A 15,452-nucleotide genomic window follows, 5' to 3' on the forward strand; every position below is an offset into this window, starting at 1 on the left:
GATAATGAGCTGATGTCAACAAGAAGCGATCCATCATAGGAGGGCCTTAGTGAATCCCACATCAATGATACGGAACGGAGCAAATGATTTTAATGGAGGTGAAAACGATCTGGTGATATAAGGTTCAGGGTGGTGGTCATGAAAGAATGGAGCGTAAATGTATTGCAGTGGGTGAGACACAGGTGAATTCTCTGAGTGACTTCTCTTGAACATATCGACGACACTGACATGATGGATTGGTAGCATTAACCCCAAATATGGATGGTGTGACGGAACCATGGTGATGTGACCAGTGAATGGAACAACCCAACTCGACGCGGATGTGGAGTGAAAGTGTCATGTTCAAGAGCGACTTGCTACCAATAAAGTTTCTTCAAGTTTTCTTCCCAATTTTTCCCCAGTCATTGCTGACCAGTACCTCTTTATTTTTGTCAAGCTTGAGGAGGATAACATATGCTTGTTCTATAATTTTCCCTTCGGGCAAACCCATCGCTATGTTTTAATGAGCCTAGCAATAGTGAAACTCGTTCTTGTCTGTATGGACAAGTTTGTCGCTATTCGGTTTTAATGAGTTTAACGACAAGGATAACTCGATCCTTTTCAATTTTAGAGAGTTTGAAAAAGGGACGTAAAGAAAACTCCAATAATCCTTTTTCGTCATATAATCCCTTGAGTCCGAAAAAGTATAAAACAATACAAAAGGGATGAATTTTCGGTACTTTTAACGAGCCAAACAAAACAAGCGCTCGATCTTTTTGTGTAATAATCCCTCAAGTCCAAAAAGATTAAAATCTAAAGGAGGGATAGCACTTCCGGTCCCTTTAACGAGCTGGAGAGGCCAATCGCTCGGCAATCTTTTCATATTTTATGAGTCAGTTGAAAAGAGCTTAAAGGAGACTCGTTTTTTGAGGAATGAGTGATAAATTCGGGTAGCAGCTGATTCCAGGTAAGGTTTGGAATTTTCCAATCACGGCAGTGTCACAAGCATGGCTAGCAGGATCACTCTTTGCAGTTGTTCGCCAAAAAGGGGTAAACAATCAAATGGAAGTGAATGATCGGCCAAAACAAAGTGGAGGTGATGATGAGAACATGACCAAGGTTTCAAAGGCTGATGATAATACATTCACGATGGTTATTTACCGGAAAATGGTTCACTTGTTAATGAGCTTAAACTCTGGGGGAACATTTGCTCATTGCTTATGTTTATTTTTTAACGAGCTTGAATTCTGCGTTAAAACTGCTCGATATAATGGTCATTGATTGTCCTGATTTTACCATTGACAACTTTGTTCTTTCGAAGGTTGTACTGCCTGCTCAATTGCTTCATCAAACTAGTTAGAAACAAACAATATATGTTTAAAAAATGAGTTAAAACACTAATATTTTACTTGAATTACGTGAAAAGTAATTTAAAAGTGCTTTTTACCTCTCATTTTACCATTTCATTTGAACTTTGGTTTGTTGGAGCTTTGGAGGTGCTTTCCCCCTTGATTTTCACTTGCTGATTCCGAGAGATTCTCTGGATGATTTTCAGTGTCGTCTAGACCAGGTAGGAGCTAAACTTGAGCTCTTTAATTTCATCCTTTCCTCTTTGCATTTTGAGCATGTTTTCTGGTTTTTCTGAGCCTCTGGGGTTTGAAAAACTCACCCTGGCTCCATCGCACCTCTTCTACATCGAAAGGTACAATGCATGCTGGCTTGGCCATTGGCGAGTCAACATGCATCCCACCTAGAACACTTCTAGGGGTGCGATGGGCGCAAAGAGGGCAATTTATGCATAGTTTTTCATGGAAATTTTTGCCTGTTTTTCACCAAATCAAGATCTTGACTCTTCTCTTGTTTGTTTCAGAGATTCATTGGAGAAAAATTCCTGTTACATGGCGAGAATGTGAGCATGAAGAAGAGGACATGCTTGCTTTACATGATCCGGTTACGGTAAATGCACTGCGGAACTTTGGCCTGTTCAAGTTTTTCCGCATCTCTTGCATGAGGCAACAAATAAACCTGTTGCAATATTTTCTCGATACATGGGATCCTACCACCTAGGAGTTCCAGATTAGGGGCAAGTCCATCCCCTTGACTGTCGTGGACATCTATTTTTTGACCGGCTTATCGAGGCGAGGTGCCCCTATCTCATTATCACGTTCGGCCCGTGGGGATGAATCTGTGAGAGATTACATTCGTAGGTATTGCAGAGAGGGATCTCAGCCGAGTAAGGACGGCAAGATCATTATCCGAGATGTCACTGACAGGTCCCTGAGGACCACTGGCTGGTAGTGCGGCTCTTCACGTGGCCAACAAGTCTTATATGCAGTACACCTTGGAATGCCTTGAACCAAAGGTGTTCAACTGGTGTGATGCAGTACTCTCTATGATGAAAGAACAACTGACGAAGGTGAAAAATGGAAGATTGAAGAACTTTGGATATGGTTCTATCTTGACAGCTTTCGCCTTGGAAAAGATCCCGCTGATGAAATTCTTCTTTTTATAAATGTTGCAAATGTCTATCTAACACATAATTTGCCAATGAGTCTGTTAATGTGTTTAAGTTTCTGGAAATATGCTGATATTGAATAAAATCAAATTGCCTTTCCAAAATCTTGACCCTTAGGAACATGCGATAGATAGCTGGATTTTGGACGGAGTAGATACCAATGAGTTGTAGTATGATGAGTTGTGAGTCTAGCCTGACGATAAGCCGGTGTATGCCATGTGTGATTGCATCAGAGAGGAGTTCTATCAATGCGCTATATTCAGCGATGTTATTCGTTGAACGACCAATACATACCCCTCTGAAACTTACTAACTCGCCGCTTGGATCAAAAATGGCCCAAGCCGCAGAAGATAGGTCCCGTGAACTACGACTTGCTCCATCGGCATATCCAACAAAAGATTCCAATAGGTTCGACATTTGCGACAAATGTAAAAAGTGGATTACTTGACCAAAACAATTACCCTTAGCGAAAACAAAAATGTAACAAAAGCATATGGGTTACTACACTGAATCACGCGTAGTAACGCTTAAGGTATAACCTGTTACGGGGTTGCACCAATGGAATCCTATCATAATCCATTAACTCATAGGCTCATTTTGCTAATACACGTTTAACAATATAGGGGCCCATCCACAAAGACTTGAATTTACCTGCTCCCAATTTATCGGATTCCTGGTCATAAAGCAAGACCAAGTCACCTTCTGAGAAGACACGGAGTTTGACATTCTTGTCAAACTGCACCTTGACTCACTTCTTATGGGCTTCGTTAGCCAAAGCGGCATCACGACGGGTTTCATCTAATTGGATTAGTTCCAAGAAATGAGCCTCCTCTTCTGAAGTTCCGAGGAGAAGGTCGATTGCGAGTTTGAGGGATGAGATTTCACACTGAACTGGTAAGATTGCTTCTAGGCCATACACCAGTTGAAAAGGTGTAAACCCGATTGCATTTCTTACCGATGTTTGGTACGCCCACAAGGCTAAGTACAGGATCAGGTGCCAACTCCTTTTGTGGACTCCAATCATCCTTTGCAGCATCCTCTTCAGGACTTTGTTGATTGCTTCAACTTGTCCATTGGCCTGTGGGTAATATGGAGTAGAGCTATCATGGGACAACCCTAATTTGGTAGCCAATTCGACCATCATGTGATTGCGAAAATGTGATCCATGATCTGTGACTATAGCCTGTGGAACGCCGAATCTGGTGACTACATGATTGAAAAAGAAAAGGGCAGTTGTTTCACCAGTGTTATCTAATGTAGGCATCACCTCGGCCCATTTGGTAAAATAGTCTACAGCGACTATGATATACCCATACCCCCCAGTCGAGGTGGGGTTACATGTCATGAAATCAATGCCCCATTTGGCGAATGGCCCAATAGAAACTATCGGTTGCAAAGGTGCGGGTGGTTTTCTGGTTTGCTATTGAAAATTTGACATGCATGGCAACTTCTGACTGCGGTTATGCAATCTTTGAACATTGTTGGCCAGAAGTATCCTGCTCGTAAATTTTTTTGCGCTGTTGCGTAACCAGATTGATGCCCCCCACACGCGCCTGAATGGCAATCATTTAGGACTTTTTCGGCCTCCTCGTGGGTGAGGCACCTCCTCAGAAATGTATCGACACCACGACGGTAAAGTGTATCACCAACGATCATGTAGTCTTTTGATTGGTATCTAATACATTTTTGTTCTGAGCGAGAGGTATCAGACCTATATTTTTGGGTTTGGAGGTAAATGATTATAACTCCATACCATGGATTGCTTGAAGATATTAGAAACAAAGATTCATCCACGATGGTTTCTTCGGATGTTTCATCGTTGGACGACGATGGGAGATCGCATAGTAATTCCGTGAAAACCAGGGATTTCTTTGACTTGGATTTTACGAATTCCAGATCAAACTCTTGGAAAATTGCTATCCATTTTGAATATTTTCCCCCCAGCAACTGTCGCGAAAACATATAAGTCATGGGGTTGCAATCTGACAAAATGGTAGTTTTCTGAAAGAGGACATAGTGTCGAAAGCTCTGTATTGCTTGAACAGCTGCGAGAGCCAGCTTTTAAACATAGGAATATTTGGTTTCTGTATCATTTAAGTTTCTACTTAAATAATATATAGGATGTTCAATTTCGTTGTCTTCTTGAACTAAAACCATTGCGATGGTTGTATCCGTTGCAGCCAGATACAGGTTAAAGTCTTTTTGATAATCAGGAGCGTACATTAATGATGCTTTCATTAGGGATTCTTTTAAAGCATCAAAGGAAGCTTGCACGACCTTATCCCAGACGAAGGGTACTTCCTTTTTCAATAGACATGTATAACCTTTAGCAAGTTCGACATAATTTGGAATGAACCTCCTCAGAAAGTTTGCTTTCCCTTGGAGTTTCTGAATCTGAAGCAAATTTGAAGGTGGAGGCAAATTTACGATTGCCTGAACCTTACATGGGTCGAGACGAATCCCGTCCTTTGAGACTACAAAGCCAAGCAAATGACCAGAACTGACACAGAACACACATTTGTGTGGATTGAGTCGTATCTTGTAGTGTCGGCAGCGTAGAAATATCTCTCTCAAATGTTGCGGATGATCGGTCTGCTTTTGCGAATGAGCCGGGAGGTCATTGAGATATGGTTGAATGATGTTTTTGATGTCATGGAAGGCATAATTCATTGCCCTATGAAATGTTGCCCCTGCGTTCTTTAAACCAAAGGGTAATTTGCGATATGCAAATGTGCCCCACTGACAAATAAATGCAGTCTTTCACTGGTCCTGTGGGCGGATATTTATTTGATTATACCCGGAGAATCCATCCATAAATGAAAAGATTTCACATCCGGTGCATTCATCAATTATCTGGTCAATAAAGGGTGTAGGGTAGTTGTCTTTTGGACAAGCTTGATTTACATCCCTATAATCGACGCACACTCTAATTGTTCCTTGTTTTTTCATTACTTGAACAATGTTCGATACCCAATCGGTTAGAGGAACCGGGTAAATAAAACCAGCATGGAGAAGTTTCTCAACTTCTGCCTTGATAGCAGCGGCTTTCTTGGGGTGCACCTGCCATAGCCGTTGTCATACCGGTTTGACATCTGGATACATCTTGATTTCGTGTTCAACTATACTCGAGTCAATGCCTGGCATTTCATCGTATGACCAAGCAAAGACATCTCTAAATTTGTGAAAAAGAGCGTTATATATTTCCAGTTCTGAAGGAGAATAACATTTTCCAACATAAATATTCTCTACAACATCCATTTTGGTCGAGATATTTATGGCGATAGTCTCTTCAATATTGGACAAGTTTCGCTCGAAATCCACCGTGTTTACAGTATTTGATAGGAAATCAAAAACTGAAGGATGATGTAGGTCATCAGGAGTATCTTCTTTACAATCCGGAAGATGGGAACGATGGTGGTAATCTTCCCATGGCGCCCCTTCAATTATCATTGACTGAACAATTCCTTCGTCGGTGTAATGCACTTGCGACCAAGGATCTGAAGGGGTGCCATATTCCTTAGACCTATCTATCCAAACGCTTGATGAGCGTTGATTTGGGTCTGTCTCCCATGCCGAAAACATTGATTGCTACAATATTTCTATTGGGCTTGGAGGCAATACCTGCAGATGATCCATGTTAATATCTTTTTCTGAGATCTTTTGAATCGAAGATATCATATTGCAGGTTCCTACCATCGCCACTTCCACCAGATTGATTCGAGGTAGGAGGGCAAAAGTCCCCATTAATATAGGGTCTTTTAATAGGCCTACTCCGATATTTTGAAGCGAATGGGGGATTCCATGGATCATCGGAATGCTTCCCGTAACTTGGGAACTATTGGGGAGAAATGTTTGTTGGTCGGCGATTGTAATTCCTCCTTGAAAAGGAAATGCAATATTCCTAAAGTAGGTCGACACAACTGCAGCCATAGAATATATCCATAGTCTTCCAAGTAGGATGTTGTAAGCGACGTTTCCGTCGATTACTTCGACATCTATTTCTACTATTTTCCCTCCTAGTTCAACTTGCAAGTTACTTAGAATACCATATGGGGTATATGTTCGTCCATCAAATGCTTTTAGTGTCGTCGAAGATCGTGACAAGTTTGGAGATCCTAAAGTTTTCTAGCAACTCATCGACATAATACATGTAGATGCCCCCTCATCAATAATTGTTCGATGAATAGTTTTGTTGAGGGCTTTCACTTGAATGAGGAAAGCTAGTTGAGCTGGTAACTGAGGATCATATCCTTTGTGATTAAAGGACACAAGATTAGAATCCTTTGGGTCTATCCCACCTATAGCTGATAATAAAGCCTGCTTTTGGGATGGGCAATTTTGTAGTACTTCAAGTGTCGACATAGCGGATGGCGATTGGGCCAGATCTTCCACTATGTTATAATGATGTGCTGCTCTGGCATGAGGATTAAATGTCGACTTGTGTACTACTCCCTTTGGTAGTTTTATTGTTAGCTCTGGAATGATGGGCGACGCAACTTCTGACGAAGTTGTTGTCGAACTACTAGGTTGATCTTTATCCTTGTTGTTCGACAGCTGTGGATTCCCGTAATCTTTATTCCTTGTCGATATCAAAGCATCATTTTGCTGTTTCGAAACCAACAACATCAGCACTTGGGACGGGGAAGCATTTTCACTAGCAACCAGATTTGTTCCTGGATTTGGAAATGGATCAGTCAATACCGCTGAGGTTTTTGAATTCTTGAAGAATCTTTTAAGCTCAGCTTTATGTGGACAATCTCTTGTCCAATGATCCTCATCACATATTAAGCATGGATTTTTTGGTTTCCTATCTCCAGGAGGGTTTGCAGAAGAATTTTCAGGTGATGATTCCTCCTGTTTCTTCTTCTTCCCTTTGTTTTTCTTCTTGCCTCCTGGTTGCTTGGTTTCTTTGCCTTTATCAGTCGAGACGGCATTTACTTCTGAGGCGAGAAGTTCTTCTTTTGCATTTTGACTGGAAATCTTACGGGCCTTTTTAGATGTAGCCTTTGTCAATTTCGTGTCTGTCGTACCAATCACGCCATCGCCGGCATGAGAGTCATTGTTCGATTTAGGAGGAGGAGGGATGGAAAATTTTGGTCTGGGAGCGTCATGGATTTTATCGTAGAGCGTGCCAGACTGGGTATAAATCAAGTCTAAATATTGCGCACGAGCAATGACTTGCTCTTCGATGACGACTCCTCCTTTTGCCACATCTTCTGTAATGGAAGGTAATAATGACTTAATAAACCATTCAGCTAAAAGCTGATGAGGAACATACCTTTTTACCATTCTACGACGACGTCGCCACTCATGAATATGATTGGATATGTGAGTGGCCGTTGTTTGCTTGAAATTGGTAAGAAGTTCTGTTCTCGTTTCGTACCTTATCGGTAACTGAAAATGGGTTAAAAAGGTTGTGGCTAGGGCACTGAAGTTGTCAAACGAAGCTCTAGGTAACTCGATATACCACTTTGCTGCCGGACCAGTTAACGTCCTCTGAAAAAGGTGAAGCCTAATCGAATCATCGTTTAGGGTGTTTGATGAACACCACAGATGAAAGGTCATCACATGATTCGACGGGTCTTCACCCAGATTTCCATTAAATTTAGGAATATCTGACGGAATTTTAAGCAGAATCGTTGGCCACCAAGGGGCGTAAGCAATTGGATCGTTCGTTAACCAATTTAGATCTGCTAACTCCAAAGTTTCCACGAAGGGTAACTGTTGATTCAGGTTTGGCGAAGCATACCTAGGATAAAATGGGATTGCCTGAGCAGTTGGTCTTTGCATACCAGCATAATGCATTTGATGCTGGTAACTTTGGTAAGGTTGATGGGCATAACCATTGTAGAATGGTTGATTTTGACCGTTTTGAATATACGGCTGCCCACTATTTGCAAAGATTTGTTTCTCAAACCCTTGGTAAACTTGTTGGAATTGTGGTTGTTGATATTGCACCAGCCATGGTTGTGAAGCCATGTGCTGTTGTCCAATACTGGCTGTTTGACCAAGATGAGGGGTAATTGTACCCATTTGGGCCTGTGTCATTCCACTAGTTGGTGATTGTGGTTGAGTTGCAGGGACAAGAGGCTGTTGCATTACAACCTGAGAAACCTGAGGTTGGCATACAATAGGCAACGCTTGTACTTGCGACACCGTCACAATAGCTGGCGTAGTTGGCATATTTGACATAGGTAAACATTGTTGCATCGAATATACAACTCTTGGTTGTTGAGGCAGTATTGGCACCCAACCGCTAGATGTAATTCCAGTATAACCTGAATTTTGTTGTGAACTCTCGTACGGTTGTCCTCCTGGAGGAGAAAATGAAAGGGTATATTGCCCCCCATATGGCGGTAATTAGGTACCTAAAGGAATTGTTTGTCCTTGAGGACCGGACTGCCCAAATTGACACCCTGAAGGATCAATTTGCTAAGACTCAACATAAGAGTTCCCGGATACTATTCCCAATGAACAAATAGGAACGGACCATACTGTCGAAATAGCCCCTGAGTGGGCCCCTTCTAGCGATTGAGAGCTAGTTGGGACAGATGGTATGCCGACGAACATTGTTGGAGTGACAGCAGGAATTTCTGCTGTTGTTGTGTCGGATGACACAGTCCTAGATGTCGACGGTTGTTCAGACATTTCTAATCTATCCAAAAGATTGCCTAGCGATTCTACAGGAGCTTCGGATGATGGTAGACTAATTTTTGATGAAGAAGGATATAGAGTGATCCCGACTCCAAATCGCGATGGAGTACTAGATAGAGGATCCTCGACAATCTCTTCTATAGCAATCAGACCTGGTGGAAGAGGTAGACCATCAGGTCTGTAAAATATTTCTGGTGCCGAAGAAGGTATAGAATCTGCAGCGACAGATGTTTGGGGAATAACACCTTCTGAATCAGCTGTAGATGGAGCTGTTTCAGTAATACAAGTGTTTACTTTCACACTAGGATCAGTTCTACTATCCTTTGGTGGCTGCTGAATTTCTTCTATAAAGGCAGGGATACCAAAAATGTTTGGAGTAACCAGAGTTTCCGAAGGTGTCGGAACAGTTGTTCTAACTTTACCAGGGGATTTGGAACCGGTTAAACAAGTTCGCTTTGTCCGTAACAGTTTCGATTCTGGAGACAAAGACGGTTGACTCGTAAGCCTCCGCGAACGATGGGGTTTCAATTGACTTTCTTCCATGATTGCGAATTCCTCGATCAACTAAAAATAAAGGGGAAATATGTTTCCGAATTCAATGAATTTTAGACGCTTTGACACAACTTGTTTTTTCAATTTTTAGGAGTCGAGAAAAAACAAAAGATGACTCTAATCACCTTCGATTTTTAATGAGCCTAAAGTGACAAGTGCTCAAATGGACCTTTTCCTTTAAGGAGTCTGAAAAGGAATGAAAGAGACTGCTCTGGAAATCTAGGCAGAGGGATTACCAAACCAATCGCAAAACTATAGAATACTTTTTACGATATGGCAGTCAATCTTACCGAATGCTGTGTTCAGTGCATTGCGATCGATAGGGCGACAGACACGGCTTCCTATGGATAAAGGATAAAGCCTTTTGTGGTCTCCCAATATATACTCGACGGTACATGGGAGCACAAGTCCGTACTGGCACTTATCGTCTCAAAGTGGAGGAATCACCCAACCATCAATGAAATCAATAGTTACCAGGCTTTACGACGCCGGAATATGTCTCTAGCCTAGGCTTCTAAATGTTGTGCGTTAGGTTCCAAAGCATTTTTAGATTCATTAAATTTATTTTACAGTTGATCTTGCTTAAGAAATTTTCCTTTCAGGTTCACCGTGTGATGTAGATGTACAATTCCTAAAATGCAATCTAAGATGATAAACAGTCATTAATCTTCTTTTTGCAATGAAAATCCTAGCTACCAAGGAAAGAGAGATGACGTTCTTTCAACATAGAGCAAAGAGCACACACTATATGCACTGTCCTAAATCAAACCAACAAACAGTCTAAATGCAAATGCACATGCATGTATTTGTTTTCAGCCTTCTTAATGTGTGAATGATAAAAGAAAGCTAAGCGCAAATCTGAATTATTTTTCAAATCGAAAATACTAACAAGTTTCTTTTCAAGACAAAATGAAGACAATGACGACACTTTGTTATTTGGAATTGAAAACTTGCTTTCGACACTTGAAAAACTACTAATTCAGATCAAATACAAGAGTAACAGTGTAATTGACTATCAAGAACAATCAGATTCTCTTCTATGACTGAAAATGACACTTGCGACACTTTCAAATCAAGAAACAACAGTACAATTATGCTACTTCTTTGTAAAGGAGAACTGAAAATGGCTCAAAATACATAAAAACATTTACAGTCCTTTGCACAATGGAGGCAGAATAATGGCAAGGAAGGGGGTTTCAACAGAGGTGTACTGACTACAAGCAGCAAAACTCCTGAATAGAGCTAAAAAGAGTGAACACAGAAACCAAAATCTAGGAGCAGTAAAGGCCTTGTCTGATCAGCGCACCTGCAACACAGTGAAAAAGAGATGCAGTGCACCTACTACACTCGGGAAGTGCGATGCATCCAGAGTTCATAGAAGAGACAGTGCGCTTGACCAGGGATGAGATTTAACTGGGTTCTGGGTCACAGTTTGCAGTTCAGTTCAGGGATTTAGGCCGAGCAAGTGGTAATCAGTAAATCAATCACAGGGGTAGATCTAAAGAGGTTACTAAAGCCACCACAAGGGCAATTAGGATGTCTACAAATCAATTGTTTAGTTTATAAACAAAACCCAAAGATAGACTGAAGCGGCGTTTATCTACTTTGCATTTGCATAGCAAATGCAGTTCGATGGCTACCTGGCTGAACTTCAGGCTCCGTCTGTAAGTTTATAAAACAAACAAATATAAAAAAGTAAACAAACTATTCGCTCCCCAGTGGAGTCGCCATTTTTTTATCGGGAAATCTAGTGTCTATGCAGAACTGCTAGTCCCACTAAGGGTGATAGCTGCCTTAGAAACAAACAAACAAAAACTACTTTTGTTTTCCTTTATGAGAAGTAGATAAGAGGGGAAAGAAGGAGACCAGCCTCTGCCTTGCGCTTGGTTCCTTGCTCGATTCCTCTCTCTTCTTCTGATAGATCCTTGCCACTCCTCTCTCGTCAACACAGCTTCAAAGAACGCCTATGCAATCAAAGCAGCATAATACTATCCAAGAACAAATATCTACTATTATAAACAATATAGGACCAGATATACATTGACCACATAAAAGCATATATCATCAATCATACAAGAATGTGGAGGAAAACTTGAATAGCTTTATTGATAATCAAGAAAAGAAAAGAGGATTACAACCAATTGTTCTGACCCAGTGTCATCCTCTCAGCAAGAAGCCCTTCTTCACCTCATGAAAATCTTAGATCACCCAACACTATGATGTTGCAACAAGAAACCAGCAGCACTTCCTTACAAGATACAAAATTCTAGCCTCTGGATCTCTGGGATGAGGGATCCATATATAGATGTTTGCAAGGGGGATGAGTCAGCTTCTGGGATTTGACTAGTGTCCTCTCTCTGATAGTTCTTGATTCCACTTGGAGAATACTGATCTCTTACTCATCCCTGGTCGAATTCAGAGAGGCAAGTGTCATAGGAGAAGTTTCTGGAAGATTCCAGGATCCTCCACCTTGCAGATTGACCCTGCCATTTGTCCACTCTCACCCATCGCACCCCATAGAAGGGCTTTTCAAGATGCATCGCACCTCCCAAGTGTATTTAGGTGGGATGCAGTGCACTTTGACCATGGAGCAGGTGAGATGGTCCAGTTTTGACCAGTTCTGAGCAGTTTTTCATGGAGAACTTCTGGGAGAAGATGTAATCAGTTGACCTTGTTCTTTTAGAGGTTGGAACAACACTTTTAGGGACTTAAGACCCCTTGTTTTATGGACATTTATGATTGGGGTTGCAGTGCCCAAAAATGTCTATAACACCATTGTGTTTGTTTATCAGATACAAAGTAATGAAGATATTCTTCCAAACATTTTTTTACTATCTCAATTTGCCCATCAGATTGAGGATGATAAGATGAGCTATGAGCTAACTGAGTACCGAGACAAGAAAATAATTCTGTCCAAAAATTTCCAATGAAAATGGGATCTCTGTCACTTACAATAATCTTTGGGTTTCCATGTAGCTTTTAAATTGTTTCCATAAATGTAGTAGAAACTATACTGGCTTTAAATGGATGTGATAATGCACAAAATTGTGCATACTTGGTAAGTTTGTCGACTACCACCATGATGACACTCTTTCCCTCAGACTTGGGTAAACCTGTGATAAAATCCATTGAAACCTTCTCCCAACATTGGCTTGGAATGGATAAAGGTTGTAATAGACCCGGGGTCTTAATTGTTTCAACTTTATTTTGTTGGCAAACCAAACATTCCACCACAAACTTTTGAATATCTGATTTAAGGCCATCCCAAAAAAATTCGTTCTTAACCCTGTGGTAAGTTTCTAAAAATCCTAAGTGCCCTCCTAAGGGAGAAGTGTGCAATTCCATAAGAATCTTTTGTTTGAGTTGGGAATTCTTATAGAGGTATAAGCAATCTTTGTACCATAACAAATCATTTTTCCAACTAAATGTATCAGATGTACTGGAATCTTGTTGTAACTTTCGAATAAGTGCCCACACTTCTTCATCGTTCTTCCATTCCAATGGGAGGTGCTGATGTTGTACTAGGAGTCCAATGGCTACAATCCTTGGGTACAATAGCTTTTAATTTTCAAGAACTTTTCATGAAATTTTCCACAGAAGGAAAGGAAGTTGAATTAAGGGGTATTGCAGGGAAACCAGGAAAGATAATCAACTCTAATAGTATGACAAAGCCACTAAAAAAGGAACAAAGAGGTGTAATTGCACAATTATGTTTGCTAGATGTTTCCACATCGAAATCATCTATTTCTCCAAATCTCCAAAAAGTCTTGGAAAATCATTCCAAGGTATTTGAGACTCCCAAAGGTCTCCCACCTATCCGTGATCATGATCATGCTATTCATGTGATTCCAGGAAGTGTTCCTCCAAACATCAGGCCATACAAATATTCCTATGCTCAAAAGAGTGAAATTGAACATATGGTTGCAGAAATGCTAGAGGCTGGTATAATTCAACCTAGTCAAAGTGACAATAGGGGCACAACAATATTAATAAGGGGTACAACTACAATATTAATGGGGTAATCACTAGTATTATAGGGACCTAACAGGGAGACCAATGGGACCATGTGATCGAAGGAACTTAGATGGGCACAACCCCAAATAAGAGGCACAACCCTATTGTGGACCTTCCTTTTGAGACAAAATATTCCAGATGAATAGTTTATGGTATATTTCAAAAATATTCCAATACGGGAATATGTTGTGGAATCAAAAAGATTTTCTAAGGGACCAAATTTGCAAGTGACTAAATATAGTCAAGTTTAAATTTAAATTTCTCAGAATTTTGAGAGGATTCCACTCATGAAATATGTTTCTAGATCTGAGTGGTCCATTTTCAACTCACTCCTAGGATTAGAAGTATAATGATGCATTTTTCCATTTACTTCTCATTATTTTTGTTGATATGAATGAGGAGGCATCCCCACTATTGAGGTAGGGCCCGAAGATGTAGTCCACATTGGATGAAATCCATTATCAAACTTTTTTGTGCATTGTCTTTAGGGTATCCTTTATGTTTCATTTTCTTTAAGGATTTTCACATATGGTTTTTACATGTTATTTTCATGCAATTCTGAAAACATCAATGAAGTAAATATCTCATATTAGAATCTATTGCACTCATTTTTCACCACAAAGAATAATACGTGACCATCAATGTTAAGAACTGCGTACATACACAATTTTCATTTATAAGAAGCATGTGTAAAATGTGAAATGTTGACTTTTAATTGGAAGAAATCAATTATAGCTCCCCCTAAAGATGTCATATATTTTCGTAAACAAAATTACACTACCAAGTTTGGTGCTATGACACAGGTGTTGTCCTTGATGACAACTCACTCAGATGAAAAATCATAGTTCAAGCTCTCAGAATGAAGGAATAGAGATATACATAGGTTCCCCTTGACCAAGCCACGTATACACGTGGGTTATCAGTCCAAAAGGCACATATGCATATACACGCACTTTCATGCAAGGAAAAGCATGTACATGTTGGAAAACTTGGTTTTGGTCTGTGGTATTTGGTCCCTGGTATTTTGACCTGTGGTATTGATCCAAGGTATCTTGACCGAAGTGTTGACCCCAGGTATTTCGTCCAAGGTATTGCTTCTAAGTGGTTTTGGACCATGGTATTGAGTAAGGCCTAAGACTATAAAAGGAGGAAGAAATCATTAGGCAAAGGCACTCAAGTAATGCATATCATATGAAGAAAAAGATCTGATATTCAGATTATTGGGTTGTGGTGCATAGCTGGATGAACCTGAGCACTTGATGAAGGATAAGTTCTATTGATGGGTCAAGATCTTAAAACTTGAAGAGAAATATCTTTGTGTGGTTTTGATCTTTTATTATTGGCGCATATCATAATCTGTAAATCTGATGATCTGGGTATAACTGATGTCTGATTAATTGCAAAGGTTAAATCATCTTTTACAGATCTGTACGCAGGTTCAGTATATCAAAGGCGCGTATACATGCTGGTTTGGCATTCCAAAATAGCGTATACGCAGGTTGGCCTTGGGAAGAGTGCATATGCATACAGGTTTGTCACATTGAAGTAGCGTACATCTCATAGAATATGCTTTAGCTACTTCTGTTTTGTTGCTGCAGTATTTTGGGTTCTGGTTACTGGTACAGTATTCTGGTTACAGCTTTCAGAGAAGAGATTGGTTGATTTAGTTTGGTTGGTACAAGGAGATTGGTTGATGTAGATGTTTGATTGATGTTATTGATGGATCCAATCTGAAAAT

The sequence above is a fragment of the Pinus tabuliformis genome, chromosome 7, assembly GCF_031772625.1.
Source record: "Pinus tabuliformis cultivar Carrire ecotype Pingquan chromosome 7, CPIR1, whole genome shotgun sequence".
Lineage (NCBI taxonomy): Eukaryota > Viridiplantae > Streptophyta > Pinopsida > Pinales > Pinaceae > Pinus > Pinus tabuliformis.